Genomic DNA, 16736 nt, shown 5'->3' on the forward strand with positions numbered 1-16736 from the left:
AAAGATTTTTTTTGTCTCATAACTGTTCTATTACATGCAAAGCTTTGAGCATAAATTTTTTCTGTACGTTCTCCTGTGTGTGTACAGCCTGTGGACTACCACAGTTAAAAAAATACAGTTTTGTGAAGTACAAGCTAGATCTTTATAATTGAGTCCTTAGTTAACTGTAATTTCGAAGACTGTCTATCAGGTAGCTTTGAATTATGGAGGTGTTACTTCACTGAAAGGAAGTCTCTGAATGATGGCAGTTTAGAAAGGCTGCTTGAATTTTGTGACTAAAAGAGCAGCAAAACTGAACACTGAAATCTGTTGATCAGACAGGTTTAAATACAGACTTTCTTTCTTTCTTCTTCTGTCTACAAATGACCCCTTAAGCAACTCAAAGCCCCTCTGAAGCAATGCTTCAAATGACAAATACGATCAGTCACAGGCAGGATGTGTATTACCAGGGGGATTTTACTGTTTGTAACAGGGAGGGTGGGTAAGGGACTTGCACCAGACAGCAGTGTTTAATGCTATTATTCTGGCATACATTAATACGACACTCCATCTTGAAGGATCCTCCTTTCCTATCACGGTTTACTATGCTAAAGGTGCAAAATCCTGTAAAAAATGAAGCAGTTGCAGTGATTGAGTTTGACATAAACCCCCAGTATAGAGAGATGTCAAAGGTCATCTTGGCATGCTGCCCTTCAGTTTCTCATTGTGCATAGGTACCCTGGTACATGTAGTGGAAGGCATAAGGTCTCACCGCTCATAAAGCTACAGTTGTCTTAAAGGGAGATGACTACTTTATGCTTCCACTATTTGCTGTGTTTTGCCAAGGGTAAACCAACTAACGTTAAAAGTAAGGAGAATGGTGAGGAACTGCTTTTCCTCTACACGTCAGTCAATGCATTTTAGCAATGTGCCGCTGCTTGGTCCTTCTTGCAGGAAAAAGCAGCAAAAAAGAAAGCTTGAAAGGCTTCCTTTGAAGGGATGGGAAAGGTCAGAAGTTACACATGAAAGGACAGTTGGGAATGAGGAGTACCCCATGCATATGTAACAGTGCACTTCTAAAAATCAGATACTGTAACTTGAAAATCTTGATGCAAATCTGTTGAGTGCCATGATCTATATGATTTGATAATGAATAACCTTTTGAATATTATTCCAATCTGTACATAAGTGATTAACTAGGCTACTAATTCACAATTATGTTTCTAAACAAGTTTAATTCCTCTGAATCCTGGAAATTGTTTCTATCTGAACTGAGTCAGTTTGGTTTTCCTTTAAAAACTGAATGTGTGGAAAAAAAAAATGGCAAAATTAAAATGCTCGTCATTAGCTAGATGCATTCGTGCACTTCACCAAGTGCCAGGGCCTGCTCACATCAGATCATTTTTTCTAGCAAGGACTATTATTACACAACGATACCTTGTAAGTGTACCTTTTCACAGCAAGCTTACCAAGGCATTGTAAAAACAGCAATAGTTTTCAAAGCTCATTTAGGTCTTCTGTAAGGCCTGGAAAAATGTGAATGTCTTTGGCCTGCTTTTCAAGCTGGGTAAAGAGGTGGCTGATCTGATGTGATAGGGCAGGCAATTCTTCACTAATTTCTTAGTGGCTACAGCAAAGGTACGCAAGCCTCATTTTAAATATTGAGGTCATTGGCTAATATGTGTCAGGAAAGTGTAGAGCTGTACCAAATACTCCTGTCAAGAGTATGTGCAGCAAAGCAAATCAGAATTGGAAATTAATCCCAATTGAAACTGACACATGGAAAAATGTGACAATGATATATTCTGCTTCTGGTAATTCAGCTTTGGTAAAGAATTCTGGTCTGAAACTTACACCAAATATTAAATAAATACTTAATCTGATGAAAAATGTAATGAAACTACTTGCTCAAATAGAGCAGAGACCTCAGAAGAGGCACTGCATTGAGAAACGCTTTTTTTCTTATTGAAGATCGACTTGTCTTCCTTGAGCGTTTCATTCTTCAGGTATTTCTCCTCATAGTCAGTATACTTGGGTTCCCAATCCAGTCCAAGCATCCCTTGGATTTTCCAGCTTATTTTACTGGAACTGAAGTCTAACAATCTATGTCAGCATAGAAACACCTTTGCTTGAAGACTGTCATTGCTTTGGGATCTAGGAGGCTATCCTGAACATATCAGGTGATAAGAAATGTCACTAATATTCATTAACAGCTCCTCCATGCAGTCTTTCCTATCTGTAGTGAGGCAGCTGGAAGAATATTGTATGAGGGGTTAGAGATGAAACATTGGAATAGGCTGCCCAGGGAGGTGGTAGAGTCACCCTCCCTGGAGGTATTCAAGGAGCGTGTGGATGTGGCATTGTGGGATGTAGCTTGATGGACATGGTGCTGTGTGGTGTTGGGTGGGTTGGTTTTTGGAGTGTTGTGCCTTGTTGTTGTTGTGTGGTGGTTGGCTTGCGTGGGTTGTTTTTGGTTTTTTTTGTTTTTTTGTTTTTTTTTTTCAGGTTGGACTTGATGATCTTACAGGTCTTTTCCAACTGTAGTGATTCTGTGATTCTGTGATTCTGTGTGATTCTGTGAGATCTGTGGGCTTGCTGCCCTCTTACCGGTGCACTCTGGATAGCCTGTGAGTACTTACCAACAGCGTAATCCATGATTACTCACATGTATGCCTCTGTACGATGGATACCATGCAACTGCTTTATACAATAGCGTAATTAATCAAGGTATACATAATAAATCAAGGTATATGTAATAAATGTGTAAGTAACCAATTTGCATGTATTCAAGATGTATTCAATCGTAATTATATGTATAGTGCCTTATCTTACGCACTTAAATAATATATGGACCTCTTTGGTAACCATACCTTTATTGAGATAAGAGTATTGGAGCGCACTGTCCAAGGGACTTGTCAAAGCTGAGTCCAGATTCCAAACTTGACAGCTGTCAGTGACTGATGAGTCTCTACCTAAGAGTACCAGTGAACACAGAGCTGGCAAACCCCACCATGGACCGGAACACCATGCAGCATGCCATGACCCACAAGGAGGGGCTCGTCTGATTCTGCAGCAGCTGTGCATCCCAGCTTCAAGAGGGACATAAGATTGCTGTCACCTTTTCTATAATTTCCATTCTTAATAAATCATCTAACCAGCTTTGAGTGTTCGTGCCTTTCTTACTGAGATCCCAAAAGAACTGGCACCTCCTTGGTGTAAAACACCATCGCTTTTTGTAGAATATGCCAGTACTCCCCTGTTTTTCCTCAAATTCATTCACGAAGGTTGAATATTAAAAAATGCAACAGTTGGTCTTGATCAAAACACTAACAAGTTCAAAATACCAGCAGCAGATTAAATCGCAGTTTACAATAGCTGTGTCTGCACGGTTGCAAAACACATATGGATGACCGTGCGTAACGCCAGGTGGTACTGTGGTAATACAGCCCCTTTGTTCCTTCTTTTCAATTTCTGCTTACTTCCAGGGTTTATTTTGTTGTAAAAGAAATTTCTTCATCATTAAAAAATTACTTTTAATCAACTTCCTTGGTTAAAAAATTATTTTTCTAATCTTTGCGTAGGGAGTAGAGGAAAACAATTGCCAATTGGCACAGTTTGAATCTTGATAAGCTTATTTTTTTAGAGGACTGTATAGAACTAGGTGTCGTAACAGATGGAATCAGTGGTAATTGATATATTTTCAATAAGCCCACCCTGTATCCCACCATATTTCATTGCAGACTGGACTGGGGCGACAGGCTACATGCAGCCTTCTCACTGCAGACAAGTGAAACTTAGGCCCAACAATGTTATGACTTGTTTGTATTTTCTTGACAAATTTATTTCAAGCCAGGAATGGACCAGTGCTTCCTGTCTCCCACAGTAACATCCTGGCTGAAAGAACAAGTGCTTCCCCACTGTCTCACACTACACTGTAGTTACCCTTTTTTAGTTAAAATTTTAAAAAAACTAAAAACCAAAAAACCTCCCAAACCCCCAAAAAACCAACCAAACAAAAACCCACTATCAAAGCTTCTCAAGCTTCTTATAGTTGGAGTGGTGGATGTGGATGTGCGTAAGGCACAGAGGCATAGTACTGACAGCAAATGCAAAGGCACCTGAAAACAGTACAGCAGTCTGACTGGTACTATTGTTCAATGGAGACTGGAGAGACGGCTGGAAATGAGAGATGGAGTTATTTGATTTAGACAGTGAGATTTTATCACAGTGAATTTCCTGATGGCTCAGCCTCCCCACTCTGAAGACATGAAGCATTTTTTAACCAGATTAGGGAGAAGTTTATTCACCCAAATCTGCATCTGTATGAATTTCCACACCTTTACACCTGTGCTGATGTCACAGAGGAATGGGAGGGGAGATCCCATTTCCCTGCCTGGCTGCAGTGGGTTGCCTTTGGCTGGCTGCAAAAGGCCCACCCAGCTGCTCTCTCACTCCCCCTCCTCAGCAGATCAGGGGAGAAAAAAAGGTGGAAAAGTTTGTGAGTCAAGATAAAGACAGGGAGATCACTTATCATGGACAAAACAGGGGAAAATTAATTTAATTTGTTGCCAATTAAAAAGAGTTAGATGGTGAGAAACAAAGACAAAAACTAAAACACCTTCACCCCACTCTCTTCTTCCCAGGCTCAACTTCACTCCTTCATTCCTGACTCCTCAACCTCCTCCCCTCCTGAGCGGCACAGAGGGATGGGGAATGGGAGTTGTGGTCAGTCCAGAACCGCTCCTCTCTGCTGCTCCTTCCTCTTCACACTTTCCCCCTGCTCCAGTGTGGCTGCAGTCCTTTGGGATAAACCTGCTCCAGTGTGGGTCCTTCCCAGGGGCTGCAGTTCCTGTCAGGAGCCTGCTCCAGCATGGGCTCTCCACCGGCCACAGTTCCTTCAGGAAATCTCCACCTGCCGCAGCATGGGGCACGCCATGGGCTGCAGTGTGGATAACGGCTCCACCATGGTCTCCTCCATGGGCTGCAGGGGAACCTCTGCTCCAGCACCTGGAGCACCTTCTTCCCTCCTTCTCTCACCTTGGTGCTTGCAGGGCTGTTTCTCACACTTCCTTCCCTCACTCCTCATTGTTGTTGCAGCAGGTTACACTTTCCCAGAGGCACCACCATTTTGGCCGTGGGGCTCAGCTGTGCCCTGCGGTGGGTCGGTTGGAGCCGGCTGGAACCGGCTGTGTCCGGCACGGGGCAGCCCCGGCCTCCCCTCACAGAGGCCGCCCCGCAGCCTCCCTCCCCGCTGCCGGCACCGGGGCACCTGCACCCAGCACAGTGTCTGACTTCGTAGGCACAGGAGCAGGCTCACACGCACTAAGACACTGACATCTTGCCATTGGTGGCTGAGATGTCCGGATTTTAGTTAAAGAGAACAGCATGAACACTGACGGCATAATAAATGATGTGGAAAGTTGTTAATCCAAAAATTCTGGCCTGTTCACTGATGGAGCAGAGCCAGGCTCTTGATGAGATGTGACGTTTTGGTAAACACAAATAAGTTTGGTTATGATCCACACATGGCTCGATTTCCCAAATGAAGAGCAGAAATAATCTGGGACAGAAACGTGCAGTGTTCTACCCTTCTGTCCCCAGCTGTCTGAAAAACACGTTATTAAACACTTAAGGGTATATCCTTCCCCGTACTAGATGCACACAACTTAAATGGTAGTTGGCAACAGAGGACTTGGGCATTTTAATCAAGAGAAGAACTTAACACATAAGGCCTAATTGTACAAATAACCCATCTGTCTCGTATAGTGCAGAACCAGAGTGATGTTTTCAAGGCTAAATCAACCCCTTAGAAATTAGACAATCTGTTGCCGCTTCTATGCAGCTGTACTTCAAGTGGTGGCAATATTAACTCATCTAGTACTAAGTGACATGCAAGTGGACAGAAAGGGCTTCAAATAATTGAGCAAATGTTTATCACATCCCTTCTTTTAATGGTACTGGAACTACTGCAGCCCCAAAGGTGTATGTACTCACTGAAAGAAAATGTTTCACTTATAAATGTGTAAAAGAAGGAATTGGGAAATTCTCCACAGATTTCCCTTAATCTGGATTTATTACTCGCAGATATTGCATAATAAGTGCTTTTCATGTAAATGAGATCTTCATGATAAACCCTCTACCGTGAGCCTTTTATTCTTCCCTTTATTCTGTAATGGGAATCTCTTTGGCATGTACCTGGAGGATGTTTAAGCTCTTCTTGTTTACCCTTATTGTTCTGGTTGCATCAAGATGCTTTCAAAGGGAAACCCACTTTAGATACACAAATTGAGGATGATAACTGAAAGCTGTCTCTAGAAAAAAGAAGAGACAAGCATAGATACAATCCCAGTAAGCCTTTTGTGAGTCCTTCTGCAGTTCTGTCCAACAAGACTATGATCCTTATCTTTTTTATAAGTTTTGCCATAGGCTCATTCATTTGGCTAGCCATGTGTCGACTTAGGCAAAATCCAAAGTCAAAACCTATGAGGTATTTCGTGAGGCAGTGACTATCATCTGGACAGTTCAGTCCACTTATTCAGCTATTATCTTTTGCAGCCACTTGAAATACAAAGAGCATTGTGAAACTGAAGAAGCTTCAAGGTGTACCAGTAAACTCAGATATTCATTCAGACAAATGAAACAAGCAGTTAGATGAAACTATTCCCCAGTATCTGAAGTAATTGCTAATACCTGAAGTAAAGAATGACAGCTCTGAATGAAAAATGCGTTAGATATAATACTATTTGGGAAGTAAGATTTTTACTTGCCTTTTTTTTTAACCAGCATCAGCACGGTGATAGAGGAGAATTTTAATTCACTGTGGTCATACTTCAAACTTAGCTGAGACCATAAAGTGAGATTCAAACACAGAACAAGAATAAAAAAAAATAAATTCTGACACAACACGCTGAAAGGGAACAAGGATTAGTCAGAAAAATTGGTAATCACAATAACAACTGTATTTCATTATTATTTACTTAAAAGAGTAAGACCACAGCCTAAGCAGTCATGTTACCTTGTTAGAAGTGCATCTGAAGTGTTTGCTATTTGATCTCTGTGGACAGAAAACATCTGACTAATACACATAATTTTTAAGCCAGTCAAGCCAGGGACCACAGCCAGAGTTGGGAATCATGTGTGTTACGCCCCTCACAGACAGGCATACAGAGACAGTCCTTGTTGTAGATGGTGCATGTTTATGATCAGATGCAACACATGAAACAGTTGAATGGGGGGGATGTGAAAGAAAGGATGTCAGGATAACAATATAATTAACAAACTTGCATAGCAGCTACAGGCCAGCTCGTTGTGCCCATTTTCCCGCAAGGGGCATCATTCCATTTAAAGTCCATCAAGTACCAGATATTTAGTTTCCTTTCTTAGCTTTGCTACATGTCAAGGTTTCAAATACTGCTCATCTCCCACTTGAGAAAGTAACTAGGTTTTCAAAAGCACTTTTCTGAGCGCTGTTCAGCTTGTCTTTTGAAAAGCTGGCAAGGATTTTGCCTGATGACTTTGTTAGAGGCTTTCATTCAGAGCTCTGAAACACTAGTGAATTATTCCTTTTCCTAAGGAAACAGACTCAAAGCAACAGGGCATCATGCACAAAGTATGAAATAGATCTTTCCTCTGTGTTAAAACTATAGCATGAAAACTATTGTATTATGGAGAAAAATAAGTTTGATTAAAGTTCATCACTTAATACTTCTAAAAGAAATAGGAAAAGCTCCTACCACCTGAGATTATACACCAGAGTCTTAATACTGTGCACAATGCTGTATGGGTATGAAAAGCAGCTAAGAACTGGATCTTTACAACTTCATGATCTTTCTTTTTGCACATCCAAGTGAGGCAGGAGTCAATTTTTGAAAGTTGCCCAATGTATCCAGTGCTGGTTTTCATTTTCAAGCAAGTTAAACACCTTTTTATGCCAGTGCTCTAAGAGTTCGAGTTGAGATTGACATAGCCCTTCTTTGAATGCTGATGAGTGATCACTATCATCATTAACATTTTATCTTTGGAAATACGGAGATGAGTCCTCTCATCGCTTTCTTAAACTCAATGAGCCTTATTCATCCCTTGTGTAATTATGGCAATTTCAAAGCAGTTACACTACAGATAGGTTGTACTATGTGAATCTGATTCCCCAATGTATGGCTCTTTCTAGAGAATGGAATGAAGACCTAAACATATTTCACTTTATAGCAAAGATTTACTGTTGGCTTCAGGCTGCTCCAGCTGATTGCTGATTAGACATTTGACCTTAAAACCAAAACTTTATATGAACACACAGAAAAGCTTTCATGATTATGATTGTCAATCTTGTTAGAATGACACAGTTACCAAAACCATCATGGGAAAGTAAGTATAGTTATTATACCAGTACAGGCAAAAGAACTTTGAACCTTATTTCATTGGCAAAAGGCTAAAGCTCAGTTCTTTCCAATATAGGAAGCAATTACTACATCTCAAACCCTCTAGTTTATTATGTGTTAGTTTGGCACATGGAAAAGAATTCCTCTAACAGATTTGTCCTTTTAACAGATGAGCTATCCATTATACTCAAACTTGTTGAGAAAAAAGAGCTTGTGTGTACATATTTAATAGGTTTAGTGCTCCTGCAGGAATTCATTTAAAAGTACTTCATCTGTAACAAATAACATGGATGGAATTGGTGCACCTGAATGCAAGAGGAGCTGACAGCCCTGGCTTGATACCAAGCTCTGTGGAGCTGCCTCTGTGTCTGGTTTACCTGACTTCATTCTGAAATGCTGCCCTACTCTGAGAACTTATTTTGTGGAAGTGTAGCAGTCACTTCCCAGTCTGGGAAGGACAGTGTAGGTTCAAGGATCTCACACTGTCAATGCTTAGTTGATACTTAATGTTAGATGGTAGGTCCTCCAAATTTCACAGAATCACAGAATCACAGAATCACTAAGTTGGAAAAGACCTGTAAGATCATCAAGTCCAACCTAAAAAAAAAAAAAAAACCAAAAAAAAAACCCACACAACACCACAAAACAAAAAACACAACACACCAAAAACCAACCCACCCAACACCACACAGCACCATGCCCATCAAGCCACATCCCACAATGCCACATCCACACGCTCCTTGAATACCTCCAGGGAGGGTGACTCTACCACCTCCCTGGGCAGTCTATTCCAATGTTTCACTACTCTCTCAGTAAAGAAATTTTTCCTAATATCTAGCCTGAACTTCCCCTGGCACAACTTGAGGCCATTTCCTCTAGTCCTGTCACTAGTCACTTGGGAGAAGAGACCAACACCCACCTCTCCGCAACCCCCTTTCAGGTAATTGTAGAGAGCAATAAGGTCTCCCCTCAGCCTCCTCTTCTCCAGGCTAAACAACCCCAGTTCCCTCAGCCGCTCCTCATAAGACTTGTGCTCCAGACCCCTCACCAGCTTTGTCGCCCTTCTCTGGACACGCTCCAGCACCTCAATGTCCTTCTTGTAGTGAGGGGCCCAAAACTGAACACAGGATTCGAGGTGCGGCCTCACCAGTGCCGAGTACAGGGGCACGATCACTTCCCTACTCCTGCTGGCCACACTGTTTCTGATACAGGCCAGGATGCCATTGGCCTTCTTGGCCACCTGGGCACACTGCTGGCTCATCTTCAGCTGGCTGTCAATCAACACCCCCAGGTACTTTTCTGCGGGGGAGCTTTCCAGCCACTGGTCCCCAAGCCTGTAGCATTGCCTGGGGTTGTTGTGGCCAAAGTGCAGGACCCGGCACTTGGCCTTATTGAACTTCATCCGGTTGGCCTCAGCCCATCGATCCAGCCTGTCCAGATCCCTCTGCAGAGCCTTCCTACCCTCAAGCAGATCAACACTCCCACCCAACTTGGTGTCATCTACAAACTTGCTGAGGGTGCACTCGATCCCCTCATCCAGATCATCAATAAAGACATTAAACAAGACCGGTCCCAAAACTGAGCCCTGGGGGACTCCGCTTGTGACCGGCCGCCAGCTGGATTTCACCCCATTCACCACGACTCTCTGGGCTCGGCCATCCAGCCAGTTTTTTACCCAGCAAAGAGTGCACCTGTCTAAACCACGGGCCGCCAGCTTCTCTAGGAGAATACTGTGGGGAACAGTGTCAAAGGCTTTGCTGAAGTCCAGGTAGACAACATCCACAGCCTTTCCCTCACCCACTGGGCGGGTCACCTGGTCATAGAAGGAGATCAGGTTGGTCAAGCAGGACCTGCCTTTCATGAACCCGTGCTGGCTGGGCCTGATCCCTTGGTTATCCTGCATGTGTCCCGTGAGCGGCCTCAAGATGAGCCTCTCCATAACCTTCCCCGGCACCAAGGTCAGGCTGACAGGCCTGTAGTTCCCCGGATCCTCCTTCCGACCCTTCTTGTTGATGGGTGTCACAATGGCAAGCCTCCAGTCATCCGGGACCTCCCCTGTTATCCAGGACTGTTGATAAATGATGGAGAGTGGCTTGGCAAGCTCCTCCGCCGGCTCCCTCAGCACCCTTGGGTGGATGCCATCAGGCCCCACAGACTTTCATTTGGGTTCCGTGAATCCAGCTTGCTGCTTTGCTTTCAGAAACCACCACTGATATCCTGAAATACCACCAATGGATTCTGAAAACAATTGCTGCCCTCTCTAATGTCTCCATGGAAGGCCTTGTGCGTCAGCAGGTTTTGCATAGATACAATTCTTTCTGAAGATGCAACTTCATAAGCCCCAGCAAGTCCATGATGTCACCATAAAGATGAGGCCTGCATTTGTCTCTTCATGCTGGTAGTAGTAGGGTTGCATGATCTGGCTCATCAGCTCCCTGGTGTAGCTCAAAACTAATCTTTGCAGGGAGAGAGAAAAGGAGGGAAAAGATGCAGAAACTATCTATGTAGATGCAGGGCGCAACCATCCATTTTGGCAGCATTACTGTCTTAGGTCTTAAGCAATTAAGACACCTATGAAACTGTGTCCAGCCAGGGGCCATTATAGGAGAAATAGTACTAATGGTTGGCTCTCCAGAGCTCCTTAAAAAAGCTCAGATTTGCCTCCTCTTGCTGCCGGAAAGATTTGCTATTCACAGTGGACTGTGCAAATCTTTGCAACATGATTTCTCCTTTTAGAGTGATTTGATCAACAGTAAAGTCATTAAGAGGATGACCATAAATTGCTCTCATTAACTTGTCATAGCAAAGATGAGTGCAGCTCACATGTCTCAGGACTGCTATTTCAGGTTGTCTCCCTGCAGACTGAGGGAACAATTCATGTGCTGCTTTATATTCAGCTTGCTTTTGCTTCCCAATTACAGAGTTTAGATATTTCCTTTTCTTTATTATCTATCTGTCTGTCTGTCTATCTGTCTGTCTGTCTGTCTATCTATCTATCTATCTATCTATCTATCTAATTTTGGGGGTAAGGAGAAGAATGTAAATTTTGGAGGATAACAGGCAGGAAAACACTCTGCTTGCATTGTCCCTGCTATTGCACAGTAACTCCATGTCCTGCAATGGCTTTAGCAGCTACCTGCAAAGCCATCTGTGCTCTTGAAGTCCTCTCCCAGTACACACACAGCTTCAAGGTTCCAGTTTTACAGTCGCTTTTCAAAATCAAAGAAAGTTTTAACCTACAGCAAACCTTTTACTACCATCCCAGCTGCTCATTCATGACATCATAACCAGCTAAGGTGTTTCTCCTGATGATAACAGATGTCCACAAGAGATACAGCACTGAAATTGCTGAATTAATTTCTAAAATGTCTTAAGACATATACAACATACCTTAAGAACAGCCTTCTGAAAATCATCCCCAATATAAATAGAAAATTTGGTCAATACAAAAAGAGACTCCTCTTGTGGGCTAAAAGCAAGTCTGTGCTAGGGACTCCCTCAACATCCTGATACTGAATCTCAGAGAAAAGATTTGTATTCAGATGTTGACCTGCAGAGAGGAACACAAATATTTTACAGCTAAGTTCAGTAAGGAATTTAGTACTATGCATGCATCTATATTGAACAACTATTACACAAAAACAGAAACAGTCCAGAGAGCAGAGATTAGGACCCTCTTGGTCCTGCACTAAGAGAGCAGGAGGTCACATGTAACCTGGTTCTCATCAGCTGGCTGCAAGCACTGCACCCCCCACGAGTCATTCTGAATTGAGATTGTGGGAATGCAGGTGTTTATACAGGGCTAATCTTGAGGGGCTGAAGTTCTTTATTAAGCCTAGTCCTTATCCTCTGAATTCTAGTTTCTTCATATTGAATCTTCTTTCTTTCGACCTCTTCCTCTTCTCTGCTTTGCTGCACAATAAAAAGAAAAATAGCACTTGAAAGATCTGTGCACTTTCCTTCATTGTTGAATAGAAAAATATGACCTTTTTTTCCTTACCTACTCTTATTTAGGTAGGGATGTCCTGACAACATGCAGAAAAAGAGGTTTAATCTTTAATAAGTCTTGGGTTCATTCGTCAGCAGAACCTGCTGGATTATTTCTTGCTTCCAGAGGCCATTAAGAGCCTGGCAGTTCTTCCTTACTGTCCTGTTCTGCAAATCCTTTCTGAATTTTGATAATTTGCCCATCAAAACCTGATAAAAAGAGAGCTTAACTGAGAATTTTCAATTTCTAAATTACAATGAATTACTAGTTAGGGGGAAGCAACTTTCTCTCCACACAAGCTGCTATTTCATTGGCAGCAAATCCACTTCCAGATTTATTTTTGTACCCAGCTGTTTTCTCCTACATTCCCTCTCCAAAAGTTTATCATCTCTTCTGGATTTGAGCATGGCAGCTCTCCAAACAATTTTTAAATGTCTTGGCCTAAAACAAGATTTCCTTAAAAAGGAATGTTAGAAAGTGATCATGTTAGTCTATGTTATTCCACAAGTGCAGCTGTGGGAACAGCCACACAAAAAGTTGGGTTATCAGAACTAAGAAGGAGTCGGAATAAGTAACAGAAATGGTGGAGGTAACTTAAACTGGATTTGCTGATGAGCATATAGTGACATGTAACCATGGCTAGAAAGACCAAGTAGACTGGGCAATCCTTGTGTAGTGTACCACAAAGTATTTGTACTTATTTTCCATTTTAACTCGTGGTTAGTTCTTAAATTCTGTTGCATTGGAGGAAGTTTGGAGATCTGTGCAAGTTTCAAAATTGTCTCTGTTAATTTCAGAGTGGTTTTCAAAAGTAATATTCTTAGACAATATCAGCCCTTCTTTTCAGACTGAAAAAACTGTGGTTTACAGTACTTGACAAGCTATACACCACCCTTACTCTGAGCTGGTCAAAAGCCACAGGAATATGTTAGTACAGTGAATGATCAGACCAAGCTCAGAACTGTACTAACGATGCCAACATGGATTTTATTCAGCTCTGAGCACAGGCAGGATACATTTAGCTTTTCCTATGAAATAACCCAAGTGAAAGACTGATTCCTCTGCTGAATAATTACAGCACTTAGTGCAGAGAGCATCATCTTTTCTTAAGATGAGGGTAGCCTGGCCCTAGGAAAAGACCCTCTGAAGTAGGCAAAGTGAGACTTCACCCAGATGAGTACATATAAGGAGAACATAACGAAGAAAAGATAAGCAACTTTCTTAAGGAGCATTTTCTGCAGCATATTCTACATTTTCTACATTTCCTACAGCATATTCTATGACCTGGAATAATCCAGTAAGATTGCATTGGCTAAACATCAGAGAAGGTCACTGAAGTATAAACTGTACAAAATAGAGAAAATAGAGGAGATGAAGAAAAAGAGAACAACATTATATTTTACATGCTTTGGATTCACCTTCTAAAAAAGCTTGTGAATTGCAGCCACAGAGGTGAGAAAGTGAAGGAAAATCTTATACAGTGATGGAGTCACTGGATTTGTTGCTCTTGATTCTGTTGCCTCTTCTAGCTATTAGAAGGGTTTCTAGCCAATCTCTGGTACTTGGTTGTCAAGTGAATTGGATTTGGCTATGCTCTTTCATGTTTGCAAATTAAAAAATGTGTATTATTTTCCTCCAGATCAACTTCAAACAAGTTTTAGCCATGTCTGAACTGTAAAGTCCTCACAATTGCAAGTTTGCTTTTAGGACATTGATAGGAAAATCAACATCCCTACTTCCTAACACAGATGGATAACTTCTGAACATGGGAAACCACAAATGAGGTGAGTTCCAGTCCAAACTGTTTAAAGCCAGTTAGAAAAAGAAAAAAAAACCAATTGCAGTGGCCTCAAAATCCATGTGGCAAAGTCCTTACTCAAAGAGTACCTTTGGCTATTTTCTGAAACACACAAACACTTTTAAGAATTAGAGGGTGGAACAGTGCTTTCCAGGTAGCCCCGTATTCCCACAAGGACAGAGAAATGGACAGAAGTGGTGCTGCTGTGGGTTGTTGACCCAGCAAAAACATGGGCTGTGATGTAGCAAAAGCAGGGTAAAAATTGCTTTGTAAAATGGAAAATGACAACTAAGTCTAAATGCAAATATTTTGCAGAAATGCATCCCATTCAAACCCTTCTGCTGGAACGTAGACAGTGCTCAGCTGGAGACTTGCCAGCTGCCTGGCAGCACCAGATGCTGAAAAGCCTTGTTTTTCAGGGTCTGTCGCTCTAGGGCTGCATCACCATGTGGACAGCTCTGGGCCTCCAGGGCTCCCGGATTATCTGCTTCCCATCATGGAGTCTGGAAATCAAGAGAGCCTTGACCTGAGATGAATGTCTGAAGGATAGGCTTCTCGCTCCTTAGAGGGAAGCCATCCATCCACAGCATCTGCATTCAGGTTTACTTCAACATTTCTTTTTTATTTTAAGTCACTGTTTTGGAATTATCAGCATATCTGAAAAACTTCATTTGCTTATAATAAGTAGATACTTGCATAGGATCCAGTGGAAAATCAAATTTTAAAAGGCCATTTAGTCCTCCCACCCCCAGGAAGGGCTGGCTATACCTAGACCTTTCCTACAAATGTTTGCTTTGATCAGCTGTAACTGACCTTACTGCCCATGGCAAGGTGAAGAAAAGGACTTGGACAGTGAATACTGTGAGGTTAAGTTAAGCATCACGTCAACAGTTAGCATGTACATGTTGTTGTAGGAGGCACAGCATCTGCAGAATTTCTTCAAGTCTGTACCACTGCATAGCCAGGATGACCTACATCTAATCAACTCAACTTCGTCTTTCTGTCGGGAAAGACTGGGTGAGCCACCTCACAATGCATATGTGGCTACGAAATCTGCAACATGGATTTCAGTTTGTAAAGGAGATAATCCATTCTGAATTCTGTGTAAGTAATAAGTACTAAGCAATAATTAGCTAATTAAAAAAGTCAGGAAGATGAGGGAAACAAGAGGGAAGCACATTATAAAAACCAAAGTGCTGAAAAACATTTTAATAATCAGTGAATATTGCATGTCTTTTTCTTGATAATCCAGGGGGAACTTATATATAGATTTCATTTACATGTTCTAAAACTTGGCATATTATAAGAAATTGTTTACAGAGAAAAAGCAGCCTTAATACCTCTCCCAATCTGTCACTGCACATCAAAAAAAAGCTATATCACTAAACAAAGATTTTGCTTGGGGAGCTTTGCTGTATATCTAACCGACAACATTCATGATTGCCTCACATTTGAATCATTTGACACATTCTTTGTGAGACCAAAACTACACATTTGGACATGAAAATAAGAAAAATATGTTTGTTAACAATTTGTATAAACCCTGATTTCAGACCAGACAGTGCAAATTTGTCATGTATCATAAGACAAAAACACAGATTGAAGTGGGTATTTTGGGGAAGTAGCAAAAAGCAGAAACATGAGAAGCTAAAATCTTACTAGCCATTTGTATTTACTTTAACTGTCTCAAACCTTCAGTCAAGTTAGTAATAAGCATGCAGGTCATTAAACAGCTTAATTGAATTTGAGTGACATCTGCTTTTGAACAATTAGATGGCACAGCATATTTTCATAATGAAAGAATTGACTTAATTTCCCTCTTCTCTCACTGAAAGTTTACTAAGTAGTTCAGCCATTAAAGTGCTTATTTATTAGCAAAGCCCAGATGGCCAACCACTGTAAGTGTAAAGAATAGCTGAGCCATGTCAGACCTTAATTAAGTGATTGCAAATTAGAGGAAGATCACCCAAAGCATAGAGGCTGAAATTACACTTTTCTACCGTTATAATTCCATAATGATTTGTGGAGAGAAAAAAAAATATAAATATGACTCATTCAAAAGTAAATGTAACCACAACATAAGGAAAATGTGTGACATCCCTGGTTTTACCCCATACTGAAGCTCTGTCACTGCTTCTGTTGAACTTGCAGTCCCTGAATACTCCTTCTTACATGCATCTGCAAGGTGCTATCACTCCTGTACTTCACATGCCCTCAATGGGAACTGAGAGTACTCGGAAGCTGAAGGATTAGGTGAGAAGACTATCATACATATTTAGCTATAAATCTGTCTTGTTTCCTCACTCTGAAAAGAAATGAGCATGTAATAGCCACACACAATTTTTTCTAAATGTAAGTAGTCACTTACACAACACTCAGCACAGCTAAGGAGTGCAACACAGGGTGAGGCAGGTGTCTTTCTTCTCTCATTCGACTGGTTCATTTAACACGTGCCAGCTCCCATGGAACTGTTTCCTTGGATGAACATAAAGTAATGACCCACAGCCCTCCCAGGCCCCATCTTAGCAGTTTTTCTGTCCCAAAATGCCTTCTTTACAGAGGATGGAGAAAGGTGTTGTGATTTAGACTATAGTGG

This window comes from Gavia stellata, chromosome 4 (assembly GCF_030936135.1).
Source record: "Gavia stellata isolate bGavSte3 chromosome 4, bGavSte3.hap2, whole genome shotgun sequence".
In the NCBI taxonomy this organism is placed as follows: domain Eukaryota; kingdom Metazoa; phylum Chordata; class Aves; order Gaviiformes; family Gaviidae; genus Gavia; species Gavia stellata.